The 26,170-nt window shown below is 41.6% G+C and overlaps 1 protein-coding gene across 2 annotated transcripts in view; it reads right to left on the reverse strand.

Annotated features, from left to right (window-relative positions):
- The window catches only part of TSPAN4 (tetraspanin 4), a 1,044,908-nt gene that overhangs the window by 799,647 nt on the left and 219,091 nt on the right, over positions 1-26,170 (reverse strand). Inside the window, exon 1 of one of the 2 annotated variants that reach the window (XM_030201256.1) lies at positions 12,447-12,508. The exons of the other annotated variant lie outside the window; for it this stretch is intronic. The gene's annotated coding sequence lies outside the window, so the exon portion shown is untranslated. Of the gene's footprint in view, positions 1-12,446; positions 12,509-26,170 lie in introns of those variants that run through there. 2 annotated transcript variants of the gene reach the window in all.

Consider the following 26,170-nt stretch of genomic DNA (forward strand, 5'->3'; position numbering starts at 1 on the left):
AAATGGGCAGGGAGGGCGCACGGCGTATGGGCTCAGGAAGTCTGTTCCAGGCATAAGGTGATGCGAGGCAGAAGGGGCGGAGTCTGGAGTTAGCGGTGGTGGAGAAGGGCACAGAAAAGAGTGATTTGTCCTGAGAGCAGAGGTTACGGGTGGGAACATATGGGGAGAGGAGGGTAGAGAGGTAATGGGGGGCTGTAGATTGAGTGCACTTGAAGGTCAATAGGAGAAGCTTGAACTGTATACGGTAGCGGATCGGGAGCCAGTGAAGCGACTTGAGGAGAGGGGTGATATGAGAGTATCGGTTCACGCGGTAGATAAGACGTGCGGCGGAATTTTGGACAGATTGAAGGGGGGATAGGTGGCTAAGCGGGAGGCCAGCGAGGAGAAGGTTGCAACAGTCAAGACGAGAGGTAACGAGCGAATGGACGACGGTTAGGGTGGTCTGTTCAGAGAGGAAAGGGCGAATTTTGCTAATATTATAGAGGAAGAAGCGACAGGTCTTAGCTGTCTGCTGGATATGGGCAGAGAAGGAGAGGGAGGAGTCAAAAATGACTCCAAGATTGCGGGCTGAAGAGACGGGGAGGTTGATGGCGTTGTCAACAGAGACAGAAAGTGGGGGAAGAGGAGAAGAGGGTTTGGGTGGAAAGACAAGGAGCTCAGTCTTTGCCATGTTCAGTTTCAGATGCCGGTTGGACATCCAGGCAGCGATGTCTGAAAGGCAGGCCGAAACTTTGACCTGGGTTTCAACTGTGATGTCAGGAGTGGAGAGGTAAAGCTGGGTATCATCAGCGTAGATGATGAGATCAACGAGCCCAGGGAAGAGGTGTATATCGAGAAAAGAAGCGGTCCAAGGACAGATCCTTGAGGGACCCCAACAGAGAGCGGGACGGGGTGGAAGAAGAGCCATTAGAAAATACTCTGAAGGTGCGTTGGGAAAGATACGAGAACCAGGAGAGGACGGAGCCCTGGAACCCAAATAAGGACAGTGTGTCAAGAAGTAAATTATGGTTGACGGTGTCAAAAGCGGCAGATAGGTCGAGGAGGATGAGGATGGAATAGTGACCTTTGGATTTGGCAAGGAACAGGTCATTGCAGACTTTAGAGAGTGCTGTTTCTGTTGAGTGTAGTGGGCGAAAGCCGGATTGAAGCGGGTCGAGGATGGCCTGAGAGGAGAGGAAGTCAAGGCAGCAGCTGTGGACAGCACGTTCAAGAAATTTGGAGAGGAAGGGTAGAAGAGAGATGGGGCGGTAGTTGGAGGGACAGGTGGGGTCAAGTGATGGTTTTTTGAGAAGTGGTGTGACTACAGCGTGCTTGAAGGTGTCAGGGACAGTGGCAGTGGAGAGAGAGAGGTTGAGGATGTGACAGATTGAGGGGTTAACTGTAGGAGAGATGTTGGTAAGCAGATTGGTGGGAATGGGATCAGAGGAACAGGTGGTGCACTTAGAGGAAGAAAGAAGGCGAGCAGTTTCCTCTTCGGTGATCTCAGCGAAGGAGGAGAAGGAGGCCAGGTTAGGTTGGTTGAGGGAGTGGGTTAAGAAGTCACAGGGAGGAGAAGGCTTGGAAGTGAATTCAAGGTTTATCTTCTGCACTTTATCGCGGAAGTAGTCAGCTAGTGTTTGAAGAGAGAGAGAGGGGGGGTGGGAGCGGAGGGTACTTTAAGTAGGGAGTTGAGGGTGGCAAAGAGGCGACGAGGGTTGGAGCCAAGAGAATTGGTTAATTGAGAATAATATTCCTGTTTGGCAAGGAATAGGGAGGACTGGAAGGAGGATAGCATGAATTTGAAATGGGTGAAGTCTGACAGGGTGCGAGATTTCCTCCAGAGTCGTTCAGCAGAGCGGGTGCAGGAGCGAAGGTAACGGATGCAAGGGGTTAACCAGGGCTGAGGATTAATGCGCTTAGTGGGGCGAGAGACAGATGGTGCTAGGGTATCCAGAGCAGTGGAGAGAATTTCATTGTAGGTAGAGACAGCCATGTCGACAGATTCGGAAGACGAGATGGAAGGGAAGAGAGTGGAGATGTGAGAGGATAGGGTAGGGGGGTCGACAGCTTGGAGATTCCTGAAGGCAGTGGTTATAGTTGGGCGAGGTTGAGGGGGAGGGTGATGAAGAGTGAGGGTGATTAGGTGATGATCTGAAATAGGAAGGACTGAGGTGCAGAAATTGGAAGGTGAGCAGGAAGAGAAGAGAACGAGGTCGAGACAATGGCCATCACGGTGAGTAGGGGTGGTAGAGCATAGTCGGAGGTTAAAGGAGGATATCAGAGTGAGGAATTTAGAAGCGTAGGAGTTGGATGGGTTGTCAACGTGAATGTTAAAATCACCAAGAATGAGGGATGGAGATGCGGGATCAAGAAAGACGGTGAGCCAGGCGTCGAAGTCAGTAAGGAATGAAGAGAGGGGCTTATCAGGGGGGCGGTGGATGACTGCAACTCTGAGTGGTAACGGGTAGAATAGCCGGATGGAGTGAGCTTCAAAGGACGAGAAGCAGTGAGACTGCGGTAGGAGGAGGGGTTGGAAACTACAGGAGGGCGAGAGAAGTAGGCCGACGCCTCCACCGCGGCCATCTGGGCGGGGAGTGTGGGAGAAGAGATAACCTCCATGACAAAGGGCCGCGACTGAGGCAGAGTCGTCAGGGGAGAGCCAGGTTTCAGTTAGGGCGAGCAGTTGGAGAGAACGAGAGATGAAGAGATCGTGGGTGAAGGGCAGTTTGTTGCAGATCGAGTGGGCATTCCACAAGGCGCATGAGAAGGGGAGGGAAGAGGGGGGGAGGAGGGGAATAGAGACGAGGTTGGAGACATCACGGAATCGTTTGCATGGATAGGAGGAGGATAGGTGAGGGGGGCCTGGATTAGGATTAATGTCTCCCGCGGATAGCAGGAGGAGGAGCAAGAGAGTGCGGAGGAGGGTGGGGGAGGTCGGGCGACGAAGGCGACGAAGACGGGGTGCACTTAGGAGGAATGGTGAAGGGTTAATGGTAGGAAGGAGGTGTTGGAGATTAAGGGCTAGGAAGGAGGAGGGGGACAAGAGAGATGGTGAGGTGGTGAGGGATGGGGGTGAATAGGGTATTGCCGTAGCGGGCAGGATGGGAGGGAACACAGGTGGGCAATGAGTTCCAGCAGTGGACGGCGGTAAGGGGAGGGGAAAAAGATTAGGAAGGGACAGGGCAAGGAAGAGGATGTGGACAGGGGCCATAGGTAGTGATTGCGGTGTGACAGGTGTAAGTGTAGTGACTGAGGTGAGAAGCAGATAGATAGAGCGAAGAGCCGGAGGCTTGGAATTGGAGGGATTGATGGACTGGAGAGTGGGTAAGTCAGTGGCTGGCAAGTTAGCAGGCAGGCAAGTGAGGCAGTGGCTGCCAAGCTTGCAGGCAGGGTGGAGCAAGCTGGTGCGGATGGACAGGAACGAGCAGGGAGAGGCAGGGGGGCAGGTAAGTCAATGGCTGTCAAGTTAGCAGGTTGGCAGGTAAATAAATGGTGACAAGCTAGCAGGCGGGTTGGGGCTGATGGGGCTGATGGACAGGAACAAGCAGGGAGATGCTGGAGAGCAGGTAAGTCAAGGGCTGACAAGTTAGCAGGCAGGCAAGCAAGTCAATGGTTGACAAGCTAGCAGGCGGGCTGGAGCATACTGATGCAGAAGGACAGGAACCAGCAGGGAGAAACTGGAGAGCAGGTAAGTCAATGGCTGATGAGTTAGCAAGCTAGTAAGCTAGTAGGCAAGCAAGTAAGTTAATGGCTGACAAGCTAGCAGGTGGGCTGGAACAAGCTGGTGCAGATGAACAGGAACGAGCAGGGAGAAGCTGGCTCAGGTGGATTGGAACACGCTGGAGCAGATGTACTGGAGCAGGCAGGCTGTAAGAACTATTTCAATACTGTATCCAGATCCAAAAACCCGATTGACGTGGATGAAGTGCATTGGTGTCTTCTAAATACATTTGAAGTTGTGAGAAAACTTTCATTTCAAGAACCTTTGCCAGGAAAGGTAGCTTACATACTGGACGACTTCATTTAGGTTTTTAGTTGTCACTGAAAAGAGAAAGGGAAAAATCCTAAAGAGGGGATCTTTATCCAATCTGAGGGAACAGGATCTAAATGACAGTATGTGGAATGAAGCTGCAACATTGTAAAGGATGGGAAATTAAAAGAACTCCAACAAGCTGACAAAGTAGATGAATCTGAAAATAAGGGTAAATCCAAGGGAAAAGTCTGCATTGAAAATGAAGATTGAAAATTTTTAATTTTTGTTAAAGTGTGATGCCTAAATATCTGAATTAAGATGCTCTATCAATTTGGCAGAGGCTGGAATTGAGGTCAGTTTATTAAAAATAGAAAAAAGCTTCTTAGAGTTTGATGCTGAACAAATCTGAGTCAAAAATTCTTTTTTCTTGGCTAATCTAATTTGAGTTGAACAGTACTGGTGCACCTGTTAGCACTTTGTGAGAAATTCTGTAGTTTTAAATTTACGTCAAATACTCTCAGCTTTGCGTGCTTGTTGTCGATACAAATATAGATCCTGGTGATACCAGGGTTCTTTTTTCCTTAGTTGTACCAAGACATATTTTACTGGTGCTATATAATCTAATGCCTTCTGAAAAGAGGAGTTCTAGATAGAAATCTGGTCCTCTAATGGGCAATCGACAAATTGTGGATCGAAAAAGTCTGAACGTGAAGGGAGAGAGTAGGGACCTATGTCGTAGACTTCTTGTGTCCAGTCATCCTCTTTCAGCATAGCATCGTCTTTCGCTGTGTTGGAGATCTTGGTTGGCTCAAGAAGCATTTCATCAATGTTTTTCTTGTCACAGAAGCTTTTCAAGAAAGCACTGATGAAATACATAACATTTTGCCATAATACTGACTACAGCTCTCAGCTGTAGGCACTAGTAGTTTCTCCTACAATATTACAGCAGTACGGTGGACCAAACTTATCTCATAGCAATGTACATAAGAACATAAGAACATAAGAACATAAGAACATAAGAACATAAGAGTAGCCATACTGGGTCAGACCAATGGCCCATCTAGCCCAGTATCCTGTTTTCCCAAACAGTGGCCAAGCCAGGTCACAAGTACCTGGCAGAAACCCAAATTGTGGCAACATTCCATATAGAACCCCAAAGAACAGCAAGATTCTGGAACACTAAAGAGTGACAAGATTCCATGTAGAACCCCAAAGAATAGCAAGATTCTGGAATCCTAAAGGGTGACAAGATTCCATGCAGAATCTCAAAGAGTAGCAACATTCCATGTAGAACCCCAAAGAATAGCAAGATTCTGGAACCTTAGAGGGGACAATATTCCATTCAGAATCTCAGAGTAGAAACATTCCATACTACAAATCCCAGGGCAAGCAGTTGCTTTCCATGTCTGTCTCAAATAAGAACATAAGAGTAGCCATACTGGGTCAGACCAATGGTCCATCTAGCCCAGTATCCTGTTTTCAAACAGTGGCCAAGCCAGGTCACAAGTACCTGGCAGAAACTCAAATCGTGACAAGATTCCATATAGAACCCCAAAGAACAGCAAGATTCTGGAACACTAAAGAGTGACAAGATTCCATGTAGAACCCCAAAGAATAGCAAGATTCTGGAATCCTAAAGGGTGACAAGATTTCATGCAGAATCTCAAAGAGTAGCAACATTCCATGTAGAACCCCAAAGAATAGCAAGATTCTGGAATCTTAGAGGGGACAAGATTCCATTCAGAATCTCAGAGTAGAAACATTCTATACTACAAATCCCAGGGCAAGCAGTTGCTTTCCATGTCTGTCTCAAATAAGAACATAAGAGTAGCCATACTGGGTCAGACCAATGGTCCATCTAGCCCAGTATCCTGTTTTCAAACAGTGGCCAAGCCAGGTCACAAGTACCTGGCAGAAACTCAAATCGTGACAAGATTCCATATAGAACCCCAAAGAACAGCAAGATTCTGGAACACTAAAGAGTAACAAGATTCCATGTAGAACCCCAAAGAATAGCAAGATTCTGGAATCCTAAAGGGTGACAAGATTTCATGCAGAATCTCAAAGAGTAGCAACATTCCATGTAGAACCCCAAAGAATAGCAAGATTCTGGAATCTTAGAGGGGACAAGATTCCATTCAGAATCTCAGAGTAGAAACATTCCATACTACAAATCCCAGGGCAAGCAGTTGCTTTCCATGTCTGTCTCAAATAAGAACATAAGAGTAGCCATACTGGGTCAGACCAATGGTCCATCTAGCCCAGTATCCTGTTTTCCAAACAGTGGCCAAGCCAGGTCACAAGTACCTGGCAGAAACCCAAATCGTGGCAACATTCCATATAAGTACATAAGTACATAAGTAGTGCCATACTGGGAAAGACCAAAGGTCCATCTAGCCCAGCATCCTGTCACCGACAGTGGCCAATCCAGGTCAAGGGCACCTGGCACGCTCCCCAAACGTAAAAACATTCCAGACAAGTTATACCTAAAAATGCGGAATTTTTCCAAGTCCATTTAATAGCGGTCTATGGACTTGTCCTTTAGGAATCTATCTAACCCCTTTTTAAACTCCGTCAAGCTTCTAACATAGTACACAAAGATCCACAAAATCTTCCGAAGGCTAATGAAAACAGATCTTTTCAAGAAGGCATACCATAAACATCCATCTTAAATACTAAATAACACTATACACGATCTACACAAAACCGAAATCTTATCACATGACAAGCACTACCACCGTAAACCTTATGTCAAATAGGGTCTCTCTACAGTCGATGACCTAACGTAGGTTATAATCCAATTTATTACTCAGGAACCTTCATGCAATACCATAATGTATTCTTCTCTACCATGTATGTATGCACATGATGTATATATATATATATATATATATATATATATATATACCATGATCTGTTCCATATATGTTACGTTCCATGTATGTTACCATGTACGTATGTACCTTAATGCAATACAATTTGTAATTCTATTACCCGGAAATGGCAACAGCCATTACGGCAAATGTAAGCCACAATGAGCCTGCAAATAGGTGGGAAAATGTGGGATACAAATGCAACAAATAAATAAATAAAATAAACAAACATAATTACAGAACCAGGGAACCAATAATGCTTGAGTATAACGGATAGTCAAGTCAATGTAGCTGTCTCTACTCTTTTTACACCAATACATCTAGAGATATAATGTCCCTCTATCACATATACACAATTTACTGGCTAAAGAGTAACCACTGCACTGCTAAAATACAATATTTGAAGGTGTAAAACAGATCCTTTGAAATAGCTACAGTTAAGGCAGAAAGAAGGCAAAATCATTATTAAAATAAAATAAATACAAAATAACTGATATGCATGACTAGAGGCAAAACTGATATGCTGGTAAAAAGAATAAAACTTATTACAGTCCTTAACAATGGAAGATTATGCTTATCACTCTTTCTGGCATTTAATTAACCAGTAGTTTGAGAAGGACATTACCATACTTATGAATAATCTGCAACCTTCTACCATATAACAATGTTCTTAATGTTATCATTGCTGTGTCTACAAATTTTGAAAGAAGTTATTAACAAAACAAAAATTACATCTTTAGCATAAAATAAAATTATGTTTTCATAACTTTTAACCAAATGAAAAATGGTTGTAATGTACATGAAATACAAATTCATTTATTTTTGTAAGTTGTGGTGCTGCTTTTGCAAGGTTAGAAATATCATTCTGGCTGCTGTTTGTTCACTTATGGTGCAAGCCTCTGTCAAGCACAACTGAAATATTCAGGAATAGGTAGAGACAAACATGCATTCTATTCCCTTTTAAACTGATGGGAGGATATGGGAATAAAAATATACCACTATTTCATTACAAAGGATGGAACCGCCTATGTCTGTCCCAGCAAGAAATTTCTATCTGCCATATTCGTAGGGCATTGTGTGTTCTCATGCAATCAGTTGTAAGTAACACAAAATATCAGAATGGAAATATTAGAAGGCAATAGGACAGTACATCTGTGGCATAAATGTTGGCCACCACTGGCTACGTTAGACCTTGTCTGAGTACCAGCATTGAATATATGGGCAAAATGGGCCTGATATTCAGACCGCAGGAGTTAGCCTGGCTAACTCCCGTGGTCAGCGCTGAGCCCAGATATTCAATGCTGGGCTGTTTCCGGTAACCGACATTGAGTATCCAGTTATTTTTGGCCGGTTAAGTTTGAACCAGCCAAAGATAGGCTTGGTATTCACACAACCAAATATGGCAGCTGAGTAGCATTGAATATAGGCCCCAAGTGTCTATTGGCTTCTTTCATCCAGACATCTTTATCAACAGTTAAATGTGTTTCTTCCCCAGCATTGCTCTAATTGCCTGATCCCCTTTTTAACTGCCTCAAATTCATAGCATACCATGGAAGAAGCAACTTAGTTGTTTTATTATGGGATAAGAGCAATAACATCTAGAGCCTTGGTAAAGAAACCATACCAAACATTAACCAAAGCATTAATAGAATCAGACTCCTCCATACTATTAGGCACCAATACAATGCGCTAGAAACACTGAGGGTTAAAATTCCCTCATATCAATTTACAAGTACCCTGAACTAAAGACCACAAATCAGATTTATTCATAAGTACAAGAAAAGGGGCCAAATAATGATCTGACCAAAGGAAACTTACCTACCCTTCTCCCCACTAATCTTTGAATCCCCACCTTCTAAAGCAGCCTTAGATCCATAATATAACTGCCTTGATGAGTTGGTTTGGGTGGGGGGTCACAAATCAAGTTAGTCTGCCCTCAAAGGTACACAGGATTGAAGTCTCCCAGAACAATAAAAGAATCAAATTTCAATCTGGAAGTGGCAGAGAGGTAACAGAAATATTTCCCATCATATTGGGCCAAGCAATCTGGATGTCACAAAACTGCCCCCACATTGCAGAAGATGGTGATGTACAATCCAGCCTTGCTACAGCTGCCTACCAGTCTGCCAAAGGGGGTGGAGGGAGCCAGGACTGAAAGTGAATGGCAGAGCATCTGGTGAATGTGTCAGTTGTCCTGGGATGGTAGGAGTGTAGGAAATGGCCTTAGCAGGGAGGTATGCAAAACTGGAGTGGCAAGACATTTTTCAGCCAGTGGAAAAACTGTTAGTACTTAGTTCCAGTGCATATCACGAGTCTCCCTTGGTTTCGTGAATTTAACATCAACTTCCATTTTTTTTTTATTTTAAATGCCCTTCTTTCTTTGCACCTACTCCATAAACACCGTTTCATCTCACTAATCACAACCCCCTACAAATTTGCAGACTGATATTTAAATTTCCTAATGTAAGCTTTCAGAAGCTCAAAGGCATTATGCTCTACTTATATCTATGCAAGCATGAACTGAGTAAATGATTGACGTTTAAGCTTGATATTCATATTGTACTCTTTTAATAAGAGAGAATTAAGACTACTCACACATATCATACCAACACTAATTCAGCCCCTTTTTGTGTGTAATCAGACTGTGCAACAGATGGCAAGTTCTCTGTCCATTAAGGCTGCAGCAGTACTGAGTCTAGGTTATCACCTCTTGGTTTTATGTATCTGTTTTCTTTATTTGCTCTTATTCATAGTTGCATTTGACCCTAATATAATTATTTTAATAATAATGGATCAGATCATCAGTGGCAGCCATTAGCTTATTAATTTAAATGCCACACAGCTGAATATAGTGCTATATGGATAATTCTTTTCTACTTCCCTCATTCCATCACCATATGGGTAATGCCAGGACAGTCAGACAAATTTTCAGCCCAGCACAATCCACTGGGGCTTTTAAAAATTGACAGATAGTGGAGTTATTGGTATAATATGTAAATTTCTTTTTGGTTCACTTATGAGTATGTGTATCACCTTTTCTTTTTTTTTTTTTATATATATTTTATTAAAGATTTCTCAAATACAAAATAACCAACATTTGGCTGCTCAATAACATATTTCTTCTACATCAAGCTTATTTAACTCCAACTTTAACCTTCCCTCCCTACCCCGGTGCTGTGTTTGGCTGCTCTTTATACTGTTCATAAAGTGTCCATATTTTATTGAAAACCCGCATGGACCCTCTTCGCATAGCTGTTAACTTTGACATTTGATAAAGGTGTTCAACTTTCCCAGTTGCTATTTGTAGTGTTGGTGGTTGCACCTGCTTCCATGCACGAGCCAGTCCAAGTCTTGCCGCCACAAAGTATTGAGTCGCCAGTCTATGTTGCCAGCCGGGTATCGCAGCTGGTTTAAAATGCAGTAGGCAATGTTCTGCCTTCCATGGGTATTTTCTTTGTAGAACTTTATCAACCAGCTGCAATATCTCTTTCCAGTATTCTTATATTTTCCCACATGACCACCAAATGTGGAAGAATGTGCCTCTGTGGCCACACTCCCGCGTCAGCTTCAGAACGTTGGAGGTGCGAATCATATTAGATTGTAATTCACCAGATTATAATTAACTGGAAAAATTTTTAACTTGTTAATGTTCAGTTTTGGTGAATTTAGTCTGAATGATATACCATTATGAGAAACAGTGCTTAAAAGAAGAAGCTTCAAGAAATTCAACATATTTGGCAACCATTGGACCAATATATAAAATAGTAATATTTGTTAATTTGAAAGATATGATTGTGCTTCCAATGTAATCGTCTCTTTATGTTATTTGGTGCTTTGTTTTATTTTATTATGTTACTAGCCGTTGAGCCTGTAAAAACGGGCTAGTATAGGACAGGGGGGGGGGGTTGAAAGGCCCCCCCGCCGCCGAGCTCGCCGCTGCCCCTCCGAGGTCACCGCTACGCGCCCCCCCCCCCCCCCGGAGTCGCCGCCACCCCTCCACCCGGGCCGGGCCCTCGCTTTGCTATTGAAACAGTGCGGGAACGCAGCACACAGCTCAGCTGAGCTGCCGTCCTTCTTCTCTGCCTGTGTCCCGCCCTCGTGGGCGAGGGCGGGACACAGGCAGGGAAGGAAGGCCGACGGCAGCTCAGCTGAGCTGTGTGCTCCATTCCCGAGCTGTTTCTATAGCGGAGCGAATGGCCAGGCCGGGTGGAGAGTGGGTGGCGGCGGCGACCTTGGGGGGGGGAAGCGGTAGTGATGGCGGTTTCATCCCTCCCCTTGCGCAGTACAGACCCTCTCTGTCTCGCCCCCGTCATCACGTATTGACGCGGGGGCGGGACAGAGAGGGTCTTTACTGCGCATTTGCGAGTGAGTTCGGTCACTCGCCGTTTATATGTTTGATTATTTGATGGTTTGATTTTATAATGTGTTTGTAATTGGATTTTTATTAATCTTAATAAACAATTTTAAGACTGAAAAAATGTAGTTAAGAAATAATAGAACAAATTAGAAGTTTTACAGTTAAGAAAGAACATACATCCTACATCTGAAATATTTGAGATCTAGGCATATCATTATATTTTATGCAAAATGTAGGTTTGAAAGCAGATTCAGGGCTTACCTTCTGTCTATAGATTGCTCCTCTGGTGAACAGGTGCTTTGCCCTACAGCACATGACTTAAAGAACATATTACTTCATGAAGCATACAGGGACTAAAAGCTTTTAGTTAGATGGCTGTATGATTTCACTAATTTAGGGGAGTACAGTGAGTAGTTCTCTTATGGAAGGAGCCAGGAGGATTGATGTTTATTTTGAAATGTTAATTTGATCTGTATTTTTGTTTGTTTTGTGATGGTTTATGTATGTTTTAACTGCAAGCCACCTAGAACATTGTGGATTGAGCAGGTTATAAATATTTTAAATAAAGTATACTTGTCTTTTGAACATTTGACACTTGTTGTTCACGCCTTAATAACATCAAGATTAGACTCTTATAATACTACATATATAGGTTTCTCAAAGAAAAACTCAGGCTGCACTTGGTATAGAACACAGCACCCATAGCTCCCAGGGTTTTGAGTGGTTTGAGCTACAGTGAATATGTCACCCCAGCCCTCACAAGTTGCACTGGTTGCCAGTAGCAGCTCAACATAAATTCAATATTCATTTTCTGTGCTTTAACACCTTGCACATTCTGGCTGCATATGTAAGAAGACACTTAGCTGCCATCCCTCTCTTTCTCGTGTTCTTCACAGGATAGACTGTTAATCCTCCATGGGTAAGCTGTGCCTACCTGCAGAGGATAAGGGATCATGTATTTTAAATTACAACACATAAGTTGTAGAAAAAAGGAAGGCCTAAAAAAAACTGTACAAAAAAATAAAAAATAAAGGTTATATAAATGAAAGCAGAAGAGAATATAAACATGGAAAACAAAAATACAGAATTACTTAGGGCTTCTTTTACAAAGCTACACTAGCAATTCCAGCACAGCAAATGAAGCTAGCGTGGTTTAGTAAAAGAGGCCTTTACTGTTTCCAAGTTCAAAAAACTGATTGCATGGCTTTTAGAAAGTTTAAAATGTGTATTTTTAAGTAGCTTAAAAATTCTAGGTGTGACTTACCACTTGTTTTACTCTTATCTCTATATCATGCAATATTCAGTGAACACTGTTTTGATATTTTGTCATTATTTAAGAAGAAAGGCTATCAGGTCCACTGAAGATTTGCTTCTCCATTTCCTCCACTATTCAAACCTGGGTTGCCAAGAGAAAGGAAAAGGTTAACTCTGAAGCAAGCAAGTGAAGATTTATTCCTTCACTGTGGGAAAATCAAGCATTACTTTTCTCAATCTCACAGTCTGTCAGGTTTGTAATAGTGATTGACAAGCAATGAATGGATCTACTCTGCCCCTACTCATGCATAATGTTGTTCTTTAAGGCAGTTTTCTTTCATGCCCTATTTCTATTTGTACAAAGGTTCTAAAATATCTTTCTGTAATGGAAAGCAGTAAAAATAATTCAAATTCTGTGCCACAAAATATTCATCTCTATATAATGCTGCTCACCTCTCAACCTGCTAAATCACTAATCTGGGAGATATTTATGAATCTATTGAAGGGTTTGTCTGCTTGTCTGTTATTTAACATCTATTTGCAACCTTTGGGCAAAGTCTTGCAGTCACTAGGGTTGAACTATTGTAGGTATGCTGATGACATACACATCTTCCCTGTGCTTTCTGATATGCCAGCAGTCCATGATAAATTAAGACAATATATAAGGAATCAGACATGGATGGCTCAAAATAAATTGGCCCTAAATCTTAGCAAAACTGAAATTTGTGAGTGGGTTGTTCAGTTGCACCCTAGTTTTGACCTTCAGCTGCTATCAAGTAGCCCTTTGATACCTTTTCTGACAGTAGTACGGAGTTTGAGATGTTACATGAGAGCTGAATATGCTCAGTATACCCCAGAGGAGAGGAGGATAGGGGGAACTAAGATGCATGCATTTAAATACTTGAAAGATCAATGAACAAATGGGAAAGCTATAGAACTAGAGGACATGAAACGAAGCTGCATGGAGGGACACTGAAGAGCAACATCAGGAAATACTTTTTCTCAGAGGAGGTGGTGGAAGCCTGAAATTCTCTTCAGTGGAAGGTGACAAGGATGAAAACAGTGATAGAATACAAAAAGGTGTAGGATATACACAGAGGATCCCATAGTTTGTCATGAATAGACAAGAATATGCACAAGAAGCAGCAGGACAATTATCAACTACCATATTATAGAAGCTCCTGTCTTCAGAATACAATAAGGATTACACAACCTCCTAAAATGATTCCCTACATATATGCCTGAACAGACTTACCTGGACACACTCCTTGCACCTTCTACTTGTTACGCAAAATACCTGAACAGAGGGATTTTTGAAACTTCACTATTTATAGGAACCACCATCATAGTAGAAAAGCCTTCCTACATGAATTAATCTTTAGCTTGTTTCCTGATGAAACTCCACTTTCTTGGCCACCTGGCAACACCATCCTGACAAGTTCACGTTACCCCCCCCCCCCCCCAATATGGACCACAAGCAACCAGAATATCACCTCAGATGCTGCTGCTGCTGCTGCTACTACTACTACTCACCTGGCCAACAAATTCTACCACTTTAACCTCTCACACAACTATTTCAGATTTCAAGGGTATGCCTATTTGCAAGTCAATGACGCTGCCATGGATACCTACATTGTTCCACAATATGTAAATATTTTCGTAACTGACTTAAAACAATGTTTCCTCAACTTCTACAGAAGAGCCTGCCCTTCCTCAGCTATATTTCATCAGGAATCTAAGAACCTCAGCCAAGAACAGTCTAGACGGTTCACTTTTTTTATACTATTGTGCAACTACACTAGGGACACAAAAGAACCATTTTATATCAGAAATCTACTAACTGCCAAATATATGCATGCTTACTGTTTCCACCTACCACCAGGTCTATTATCTACTGCCAAGCTCTGATCTATGGTTAGATGGCAACAAAAACCACTTTTTCAGTTTCAGTTGAAACTGAATCTGGAGATCGTGGCAGCCATTTTGACAGCAGAGACATGTGGGCAGGAATTACTGGGAATCACTCCTACCCTGAATACGCCACTAGACCACCAGGAAATGAGGGCGGGACCAGAGCTCAGAAAGAGAGAAGGGCCGAGCCTGCACACATTTTAGCGCTGCTGCCGGCTGCCGTCGTAACCCGTCTCCAACGAGGTAAGTCAAGAAATGACTTTTAAAATTCGGAGGGAGGGATGACGACTCTGGAACTCGGAGGGAAGGAGGGAGAGGGGAGGGGGGACCCTGGAACTCGGAGGCGACTCTGGCTGAGGCGAGGGCTCTGCGTGCCCTCTCTGGCACGCGTGCCATAGATTCGCCATCACAGGCTTAGACCCTCGGTGAAAGAGGGCAGCTGACAAGACCTTTTGGGGATCGATTCTGTTTTATATTAAATATTATTTTAAGAATGTTTTCCCCTTCCCAGATCCACTCCATTTTCATGTATATTTACATATCTCCTGTACTTCATCTCATACCTCTGGCAAAATGGACCCTGTTCTTGAACTTAGACTGTAAGCCTTCCGAGGACAGGGAAATGTCTAGCATACCTGAATTAAACTCACCTTGAGTTACTACTGAAAAAAGTGTGAGCAAAATCACATTAAAAATGCAAATGTGTTAAAACTTTAGGAAACTGAATACCATAAAATCCAGATAAATGTAAACCACACAATAATTCATCAGTTACTCTGTAATAATATCTGTAACCTCTTTTTTTTTTTGTATACACTGAAGATTGAAAATTTGAGCATCACCTCTGCACAGGTCCCGTGTCAGAGGTGATGCTCAAACTTGTGTATACAAAAAAAAAAAAAAAGAGGTCACAGATATTGTTAGTTTTGTATTTATTTACATGTTTTTTCATTCCTGTTAAGGACTCCTGATAAAGGCTGAGGCTGAAACACAGACCATTTAGAGTCCATGGTTCAGTGTTTGGGTCTACAGCTTTTAATTTGTGCTATATTTTGTGGATGCCTGCAATAAAGACTTAATAGAACTTCCTATTTCATCATCTTAGTCATTCCCACCTTTTGTTTGTGCTCCTCACAGATTTTGGGGAGGATTGCTTGTCTTTTCATCCCCAGGCAGTTTTGTTCATGTCAGCTAAGGTCACTTAACTCTGCTCAGTCTTGTTATCTCAAGGACTTTATCACTGCCAGGAGCTCAACCAGAGCTGAGATCATCCATTCATAGATGCTGCATTGATGGAGCTGAATCTCAATTTGAGAATCCTGCCACCTACGCTGTCTCCTGATATGCACAGACACAGAGGCATTAGCACAAGTTGCCTAAAAATGCCATTATACCAATACCACTCACCAAAAACATAAGAAAAGTCATGCTGAGTCAAACCAGGATCCATCAAGCCTGGCATCCTATTTCCAAAACAGCCCAGTCATGGTCACAAGTCCTTCATAGATCCAAGATCCTAAAATGTAGATCCATTTCTCATAGCTCATTTCCAGAGATGAGCAATGACTCTCCCTAGCCTACCTGGCTAATAATTTTTTATAGACTTTCACTCCAGGAACTTGTCCAAACCTCTTTTGGACCCTGCTATGTTAGTCACCTTGACAACATCCTCCAACAACAGATTCCACATCTTATTTGCTGCATGAGAAAGAAAAATTCTATGATGTTTAAAATCTTCAGGTCATCGATTTTCTGGAGTGCCTGTGTTCTTTGTGGTTAAAAAGCCATTCCCTATTTAACCATTCCACACCATTCATGACTTTATAAACTTCCATCATATAACTCTGATATGATCTTGTGTCAATTTTGCCTACAATGATCACCAGCTAAACAGAACTTAAAATTATACCATGAGAGTGTGTGAAGACTAATGGAGGTCTCTCATTCCCAGACACTTTTTTTTCATTTCAGATTCAATAGAGAGTTAACAAAATCCTTAAGGTAAAAGATACCACACATCATTTAAAAACTTTGTAATTGTCCCACAGATTCATATACACATAATATGAAATAACAGAGGGAGATCAGCACATTGGAATGCATATTATAAACACATTTGATTTGATCTGATTTAATTACTTAGGGGCCCTATTACTAAGCCGCGTAAGCGTCTACACGTGCCCAATGTATGCCAAAATGGAGTTATCACCCGGTTACCGCGTGGCTCTTGCAGTAATTTCATTTTTGGCGAACGTCCAATACGAGCGGCTGAAAAATATATTTTTTTCGGACGCACGCCAAGTGGCATTTGACGCGCGTAGGTTATTACCAACCGGTTACCACATGAGACTTAACCGCTAGGTCAATTGCTGGCGTGCAGGTTGCACACCCAAAACGGATGTGTGGCAAATTTGATTTAATCACACGTCCATTTTTAGCAAAACTTTTAAAACGGCTTTTTTTACAGGCACGCTGAAAAATGGATCAGCGCACGCCCAAAACCCACGCCTACAGTACCACAAACCATTTTTCAGCGCACCTTAGTAAAAGGACCCCCTCTATATACTGCTTAGTACAGCAAATTTTAAGTTTATAGTTTTGTTAAATTTACTATACCACTCTGGTGAGCAGAGCAGTGTACAAGCTCATTAAAAACACAATTAAAAAAAAAAGAAGAAAAGGAACTATAATTTTTTGATAGGACAGTAAAACCAATCATACAACAATAAAAAGGTGGGACAGACTGAAGAGCAGGGAAACATCAACAATGTAAAAAAGAGAGACTAACTGTTGCTGGGGACCCTAATCAAATACCCTCCCCATAAGCTTTAAAAAAATTGCCAGGTTTTTAATTCACTTTTGAACTTTTTCAAAGAGAGATTGCCATAGAGAAAGAGGGGAAGCCTGTTCCAACCAAAAGAAGCAAGAAAAAAACAGAGTGACTAGTTGATTCAAGTTGAGCAAACTTGGGACCAGGAAGAACCAGGAGATGATCACTGAATGAGCGAAGAAGCCTGACAGGAGAGTATGGAATTGTGAGACATGATAAATAATCAGGGGTGCCAAGACAAAAAGCTTTAAAAGTGAGCGTAGCTACTTGAAGATCACAAAGATGATGAACAGTAGTATTTTGTTTGAAGTTTCTTTACTGTTGATCGAGGAAGACCAGCATAAACAATATTACAATAGTCGAGACATGTCATAAACAAAGAATCAGAGTATGAAAGGTATTTGATTAAAGTAATGTCAGATGGTCCAGAGAAAAACAAAAAAAAAAAAGCGAACTTTAGTCAAATGTATTACTGGGTTTACTATCAACGAGTGATGATTTTCTACCCAGTCATCAACCTGGGGCCTTTATTGCATGTAGCAGTGCAGTACTTTTCTTTTCTTTTTAATGTCTACTGCTGTCAGCCCACAGTCAGACTGTGCTTCCTAGTCCCCTTTCATAAACCTTAAGAGAATAAAGTCAGAGGCACCATAAAGGATAATTTTATATGCACACAGCAACCTTCTCTTCAGAAATAAGCCTGGAATAGCAGAGTGTCTCTGCTGGAGCATGGCTCGCTAACAGTACTTACTCTTCTTGCTAGTACTTTCTTTTGGGGTATGCTTTAATTTCCCCCTTTAAATGAGGGGACTGGTATGAACTTCTATTTTCTACCCCATGTGCTGCTTTATTTATATACTTCCTAGCACTAATTTTAATTTTGGCCAGTTCACCAATTAGGTATACATATATTTCTTGCTGCTTTTCTCAATATAGGTTGCCCTTCTCTCAATTCATCTCACCCAGTCTTGTGGATACTGCTTTATAGTTAGCTGAGTAATTAACAACAACAAAAAACCTGAATTCCTGTATGGCAGACATTTACCACTGGGCAAGCCTTTAGAAACTGCATTTTTTAAAAGCAGCCTGTGGTAAAACACTGTTGCTCACCTGTAACAGATTTTTCCATAGATAGCAGGATTGATCAGGCACATATAGGTGCCATCACCAGCACAAAACTGCTCTCCCAGCACAGCTCAACCAACAACGCTCTAGGTCCAAGCAATCATGCAATTGTAAATATATGAAGCAATAATCAGGTACATGCTTTACAAATGGGTCCAATGAAGACAAAAAAAACTACAGTAGCTGCTGATTTGATGAGATTTCACTTTAGAGGAGCACCAGCTTATTGAGAACAGAAATGGATGCATGATGCCAGCCAATTTACTAAAATTTGGTTTGCGACTGGAATTCAAATCAATTGAGGACAAATTAGAACAGGATGTATCAGAAAATCTATGCAGAGCTCATTTATAGTTCAGACTGTGGAGGAGTTTCTTGCATGGATTCTTGTGAAGTTTAGGTATCAAGTAAGAAGTGCTTATTTCCTCATTTATGTGGAAAAGGCATTACCACTTTTGGCAAATAATTGGGTCAAGTTCGGGAAACTTTTCTTAGGATGACAGTGAGTTTAATACTTTAAGCTCATTTATTCTGAGGTAATCAACGCTAACACTACTATATATCCCATACCTACAGCCTTCCTCATTAACTCTATTCATCCAGGAGGATGCTCTTATGTGGGCCCTTCATCTTTAGTTCCTTACTTCACTCTTATTGCCTCTGCTAAGTAGATAGTCAATTCAAGAGGGCTGAGAGAGAAGATGGGGACTAGCTAAACTAAGAGGAAAAGATGAAAGACAGACCTATGATGTTAGAGTTAACTAACAGCTGGGTCTGTCAGGCAGAGTACAAATATAGTAATAACTAGTAGCCCTAGTGTAAACATTTGTACATATATAATACGCCTGACAGGTTATGCATGTCCTATGTTGACAAGGTCATTGCAGCAAATTGGTGGTACTAAACTATTCTCCAGAAATCACTGCCGCACCAACAACCCTCTGCGATGAATAATGCATTTACCAGGAAGATGAAGAAGACACCAAACCGGAGGGGGAGGTGGGGGGAATGCCAGACCATGGGTGGGGGAAGAAATAATGGGCCCAGAAACAGAGAAGAAGGAGTGAGACGGTGGAGAATTAGATGGAGAGAGGGAAGAGAAAGGAGAGAAGTTGGACCGGGCGGTTGGTACAGAGGAAGGGGGAGAGAGATACTGGATGGGAGGGCAATTGCAAAGAGAAAGGGAGAGGTGGTGTTCTCAGGGGTGGTGGGGAGAGAAGGAGAGATGGTGGATCTGGGGGTAGCTGGTGGGGAGGGAGGGAGGGAGAGAAGTTGGGAAGAGAAAGGGAGAGATTGTGGATGCAGGGGTGGTGAGGAGGGAGGTAGGAAGAGATGGTAGACCTTGGGGTGGTGGAGAGGGAGGAAGAGATACTGGATGGGAGGTCAGTCTGGAAGAAAGAGAAAGAAGTTGAGCCTGGAGAGGGAGGGACGGAAGGAAGAGAGAGGAGAACTGTTGGGTCTGGGGGTGGAAGGGAGGGAGAGATGCTGAACAATGGGATTGATGGAGGAAAAAGATGCTGCATCGGGGGGGGGGGGGGGGGGATACTGGAGAGAACTCTACAGCCTCTCTCTCTCCCTTCTCCTCCTCTGGAATTTGCATCCATTCCTTCAGTCCATTAATTCAGAATATATTCCTTCAGTCAACTAATCAACATCTAATCATAGTAAGTGAAAGCATTCAGGCAATCAGTCAGACAATTCCACAATCCATCCAATCAGCAATTATTCAGCTGAATTAACTACAAAAAGTTCTTTGTGTGTATAACCATCCATAAAACACTAAAACAAAACATTCTCTATCCTCTACTCAAATTAATATCTCCCATGAATACAATTATAATATAACAACTGCAACAGTTGCTGAAATAACCAAAGTCTAACTTCTTCCTAAATAATAACTGGATTTAGACTTGATTTCCAAGGTGGCACTGGGATATGCATTATGAGAACAGTACGGTGAAAGAAGGGGCACTTAGAGGGAGAATGAAGATACAAGGTGGGAGGGATAGGCAAGAAGAAGTGGATGAGAGAGGAAAAAAGCTTAACAGAGAAGGAACTCATACTGGAGACTTTAGAAACCAGGTGACAAAGGTTAAATTATAGTCTACTAGTTCTATTATTATTCCTTTAGTGCAACTGCAATTAAATGTTTCTAAAGTGTACACAGCGGCACAGACATATAGAAGAGGAAGATATATACAGTGCTCTATAGCTACACATAAGAAGGGCTTTAGGACAGGATACACATCTACCTGGAGCACCAAGACACCATACTGGCAGTAGAAGTGAGATTTAAGCTCCCACACGGCTGCATCTTCATATGGAAAGCATGCCTCCTCACCTGCCAAGGTTTGTCAGAGGATTTCTACCTCCATCCCTACCCCATGGCACCATTTTACCCCAGCACTGCTTTTGCAATATAAAGCTTACAGTTTGCAAAGGAGACAGACATGAGACAGAATGAATTAAAGAAAATTCCTCTGATTCCCACCTGCAAGGTCAGTGCTCTCTCATTCCACTCACTTACCCAACATTACTTAGTGGCCAAACAAAATCATCACCCTCGCCCTAAAATGAAATGATTTTAATTTCTGAAGATTGAATGAAAACAAGAGGTTACGGGATACATATATAAAGAGATTATGGTCTCGCACACAATTTTAAAACAATGTGAGAATGCAAACTCAGTCATTTGCTGTTTTCTCCCCACTTATAAATAGAATTCATCAGTATTCTAAATACATGATTTATTTCCTAATACCTAAATAATTTAATGTTTCTTATCCCTCACAATAGTATTTAAGGGAACAGTTGCAAACATACTTCAATCAATCAGGTACTGAAAACTTAAATACACTATGAGGCATATTTTCAAAGCACTTTGGGAGGCTAAGTTCCATAGATTTCTATGGAACTTTGGGAGGCTAAGTGCTTTGAAAATGAGCTTGTTTGGATCTTAAAATATTGCTGGATCACAGAAGCAGGCCACAGAGCTCAGTAGCTGGCAGGATGGCAGAGCTGTAGCAAGTGACTCATTTTCTCAGTGTGAATTACTTTGATTCTGATTTTTGCACACACGTTATTTTAGGATTTGACATAATAGTACCATTCAACTGAACAGTATCCAAATTTACCACAACTAGGAATGAGAAACTCCATGTAAAAATATGAAATATTAACGTATTAAAAAATACTTATAGATTTTCTACCCTGATCAATAAATAAGGACCATCCAAAGCAGTGCACAAGATAAAAATCGCAATACCTAAAAAGTCATGTATGCAAGCTAAAAACATAAAATCAACAGCCCAAGTAACATCACGTCCCCTTCTCCCCAAACCATCAGCCCTCAGTCTCAGGAGACCCAATTTCAACCAATAGGTACATTATTAAATAGGCAATAGCCATGTCCACTGACAGCAGTGTGGATGTTTCAGTACTGGAATAGCAGGGCTCTTCAGAACAGGAGCTGTGGGGGAGGGGCATGTCTAACCAGAGATAGTAGGAGGTGCTGCAGGGTAGGTCTGAGGATGGTCTTGGACACCTGTGTGTGTGACTTTCAATACTGGAACAGCAAGGCAAGATTAAAAAAGAAAAATAAAGCTTTATTGTACAGAAGGGTTTTCCAGAGATTTGTCTGCTGTTTGCAGGACAAGAACAAATTGAATCTTCATTGCTGATTGCTAGTCCCTTCTAAATAATACTCTGCTCCCCCCCCCCCCCCTTCCTTTGCATTTATTAGAGTAAATAAATAAATCACAAATTCCATTTTGTTTTATGTATGGGGCCATAAATCGCCAGCATCAGGGATGATTAATTTGGCTTGAACAACCTTGTTCTGACTCCCTTTCTGTATGTGGGGATGTGACAGAGATAAATCTGCAGCTGTTTTATAGCCCATGCAACCTTTCAGTGTTGGCAGGGCACTGCTATTGTGTACTGTGGTTTCTGGAAATATCAAACATTCGCACACACCCCCACACATGCAAACAGTAGCACATTCAGTTATCTTTATGAGGACACTGCACCAATATCCATTAAAGGCACATTTATTATCATTACCAATCTAGACAAAGCTAGACTTAAGAGGAAATATTTTTGTATAAAATGTTTTTAAGATACCAGCTTTGCAGCTCAGCAGCATAACATGCTTAACTCTCCTGTCTGCAAAGGCCAGCAAAGTCCAAGCTGATCCACTGGTTCCTAGGAGGGCTGACAAAAGTTCCCAACACAAGAACTCCTGACTGGAAAAGTCTTAATCAATTCTTGGTTTGACCATGGTGTTTATTTAGGGGGGGAGCAGGGGAGAAAAAAGAAAAATAAGCATGGACACAACAGCAGTTTAGTGTATGCGGCAGGTAAAAAGGCAATTTGTCCTTATATAGAGAGCTGATCCCTAGCAACTGTACATGGAAACTAGCTCTTAAGCACCAAGTGGGTTCAAATGGCCACGTCAGACATCATTGCCATATTGAACATCATGGAATAGTTTGAGAGCAGAGTACCATTGGAATGTAATAAATTAGCGAGTATGGTGGACTTTGCTGTTGATTAAATATGAAGAAACTATTTTGGAGATGCTGATTTGTATATTTGTAGAGTCAATTTCCCTGATGCAGCTGGAAGCAAAATATAGCGCTATGTCAGACTGACTCGCTTGTGTGACTTCGAGACTTTATAGCAAATCTATGAATTAGAAACCAGAGACTATGCACAACATAAGTGGAAATTTATTTTTTAATAAAAAATTTTATGGAATGTAGAAGATTGATGACAACATACTTACAAATGAAGTTAAAAATATGGACAGATAAAGAATGCTGGTGTTGACTGAAGCACACTATTTAGGTGAATATTCTTTGAATATATCCACCTTCTGATGGTCTACTAAAAATGTACATAATTTATTCTTTGAGAACTATATTTAATGGGTTGTAATTTTTGAAGTTTTCCCAGTTTGAAGATAATGTGACCATATTTTCAGTATACAATAATTGTCAATAGCAGCATCAATACTAACTACATATATAAGTACTGTTTCTAGCCCAAAGGCTTCTCTTTCATCGGGGAGTCAAACCCTGCCCCCACAACCTAACTTATTAAGGGAGAAGGTTTTCACACCTATCTCAAAGAGTGCAATTAGCGCTCTGAGAATAATCTCAGATGGAGCCCCTACCTCTAATTGTCTTTAACTGAGGGGGAAAAGCTTTCACTTAACGTTAAAATTCCATTTCCCATTGTCTTGGTATCATCATCTTCCTCTTCATCTTTATAGCTACAAGAGATTACAATGAAAGATTTCATGATTACAATTAACAGAATTGTTATTGCAGGATAATTTATCTTTTAGTAAATTTACTGAAGATGTTACTGCCAATTTCTTGGATCAGGAAAGCAGGATATCTGCTTCAGAAAGGCGATTAGAGAAGTCTCTGTATCTCAATCTGCTGTTGCAGCAAGCTCCAGGGATAGTTTAATTCTTCATCTTCAGACAAAGTCTGGACGATCTATCAAAGGGCTTGTAATTTGAAGTTTTTGAATTTTCCAGTGACCTATTTTCTATAGCCAATGGAACTTTTTAAAATGCATTTGAAAGATATTCTTGGTATAACTTTGGATAATGTGATTGTCAATAAGATTTATTATTTACCAAAGGGTTCCAGGATGGTGAATAAGAAAGGGGTATATGATATTATAGATTTTCCAGATAGTATGAATTTAACTAAATTCCTAGAGTTGTCACAGGAAAGTATTTCAAAGTGTGCTACAATGTTGATTTCTTTTCAAACAGAGGCACAGAAAAATGTGAATTTTAAAGACTTATTTTCCAAAGAATAATCTTTTTTTAGGATATAGAGTTTTGGTGTTTCTCGATGTTGTCAGGCCTACGCAATTGTGACATAAGGCCTTCCTTCAAATAAAACCTAGGGTCTTGGAGGCCACTTTCTTTTTGAAGTTTCCTTGTAAGTACCTAATAGCATCGGGGAGCAATTGTCTTTTTGGATCCTGTTCATTTGCAAAATGTTTTGGTATAGAAGGAGAAAGTTTTATAGTTTGAATTTCTTTTCTTTCTTCTTCCTTATTATCTGACGTGCAGGGCTATACGGTTTAAGAGATTTATGTTTTTCCTATAGTAACATGGGAATTTTTCTTGTATTTTGATATTGGCCAATACTTATGTACTTATCCTAAAGGAAAAGTCCATAGACCGTTATTAAATGGACTTGGGGAAAATCCACTATTTCTGGGATAAGCAGAATGTTTTGTACATTTTTGGGATCTTGTCGGGTATTTGTGACCTGGACTGGCCACTGTTGGAAACAGGATGCTGGGCTCGATGGACCTTTGGTCTTTCCCAGTATGGCAATACTTATTTACTTATGACTATAATACTGCTTTATATTATATTGATTTTGTATATTTTTCCTTTTGCATTTGTCTTTTTGATATGTATATAACATACGGCAAATTAATACATTTAAAAAAAAAGTTACTTTGCAATCACAAAATTTGGATGTATCAGGATATTTCAAGACAGACTCAGAAGAAACAGCAATGGTTTCTTTTGCCTTTTTTTTTGTTACATTTGTACCCCGCGCTTTCCCACTCATGGCAGGCTTTGGTCCAGTGTCTTGCAATCTGACACGTTTCTATTACTTAAAATTTCCTTGATAACGCAAAGTAAAATATAATCCTGAAAAGTATATATTTGGAGGGAGAGGGAGCATACAAGATGGCTAATTGACTGATATGCTGTTTGGGAGCTCCAAGAGTATCTGAATTTTTGCCATGGTTTTTAACTTAAAAATCAAGAGTAGGGTCTCAATTTCCCCTCTGACCTCAACTCCTATTCCGGCTGCTGTCACCGCTCCATTCAGGGCTTTGTCGGCATTAACTTGGCATAGAGCTTACTCACTGTGGGTGGTGGACCAGAGATCAGCTCCCCTTTGGGCTGTTAAGATGTTGCTGAGCACAAATACACCCAATCCACTGCCTGCTCCCCATCACTTGGAAGGAGCTCAGCCACAAGGAGTAGAAAACAGGTCTTTTACTGCTGCAAGAGGAAAAATAATCCAAGAAGCTACTGTGGCTGTAACAGAGGCTTTGTGGATGTTGTATGTGGCTTCTCTGCCTGGTAGGCCCCCAGAAGAACTAATAACATGTCCATAGACTTTTTTTAGTCTCTCTTACCCTTTTCCTTTTTCTTCTTACGCTGTTCCTTCTACCCTATTTCATGTAATTGTAATTGTATAACAACTGGTCTGGCGATAGCCTTATCAGTACATTGTAAGCCACTTTGAGTCTGCATACATGTGAAAAAGGTGGGGTATAAATGGGCATAAATAAATAACTGATAGAACGAGGTGGTGAGGAAGGTGCTGGGGTGGCGAATGGATTGGAAGGACTGCTTCCATCTACCGATGTTGCCTCCATTGGTCTGACCAACTGAGATCTCTATGGAGACATATGGTAGGTGGTGGACCCTATTCATGAGGTCTGATCGCTCTTTGAATTAAGTGTCTGACTGAAGAAAACTTGACCCAGGTGATATCTAGCAAGATAGAAGGTTTGGAACAGGAGTTGAATGACTTAAAAGGTATCCAGACTACTTTGGTATCGGACAAAACTGTTATACCCAGGAAAACTGAGAATGTTGCGAGGCATTTACATATTCAAGAGTTGAATTTTCTTCTTGTACTATTTCCTCCACAGATTTTCTTTACCATAGGTGCCTGGTATAAGAGGCTTGGGGAGGCTAAGCCTCCCCAGCCACAAGCACCCAAAGTACCAGTACTTCATTACTTCTGGTCCAGTGTCACTCTCTCTCATCCCCCCACTCCCGATGCAGCATCTATCCCTCTCACTCC

This window comes from Microcaecilia unicolor, chromosome 4, assembly GCF_901765095.1.
Source record: "Microcaecilia unicolor chromosome 4, aMicUni1.1, whole genome shotgun sequence".
Classification (NCBI taxonomy): domain Eukaryota; kingdom Metazoa; phylum Chordata; class Amphibia; order Gymnophiona; family Siphonopidae; genus Microcaecilia; species Microcaecilia unicolor.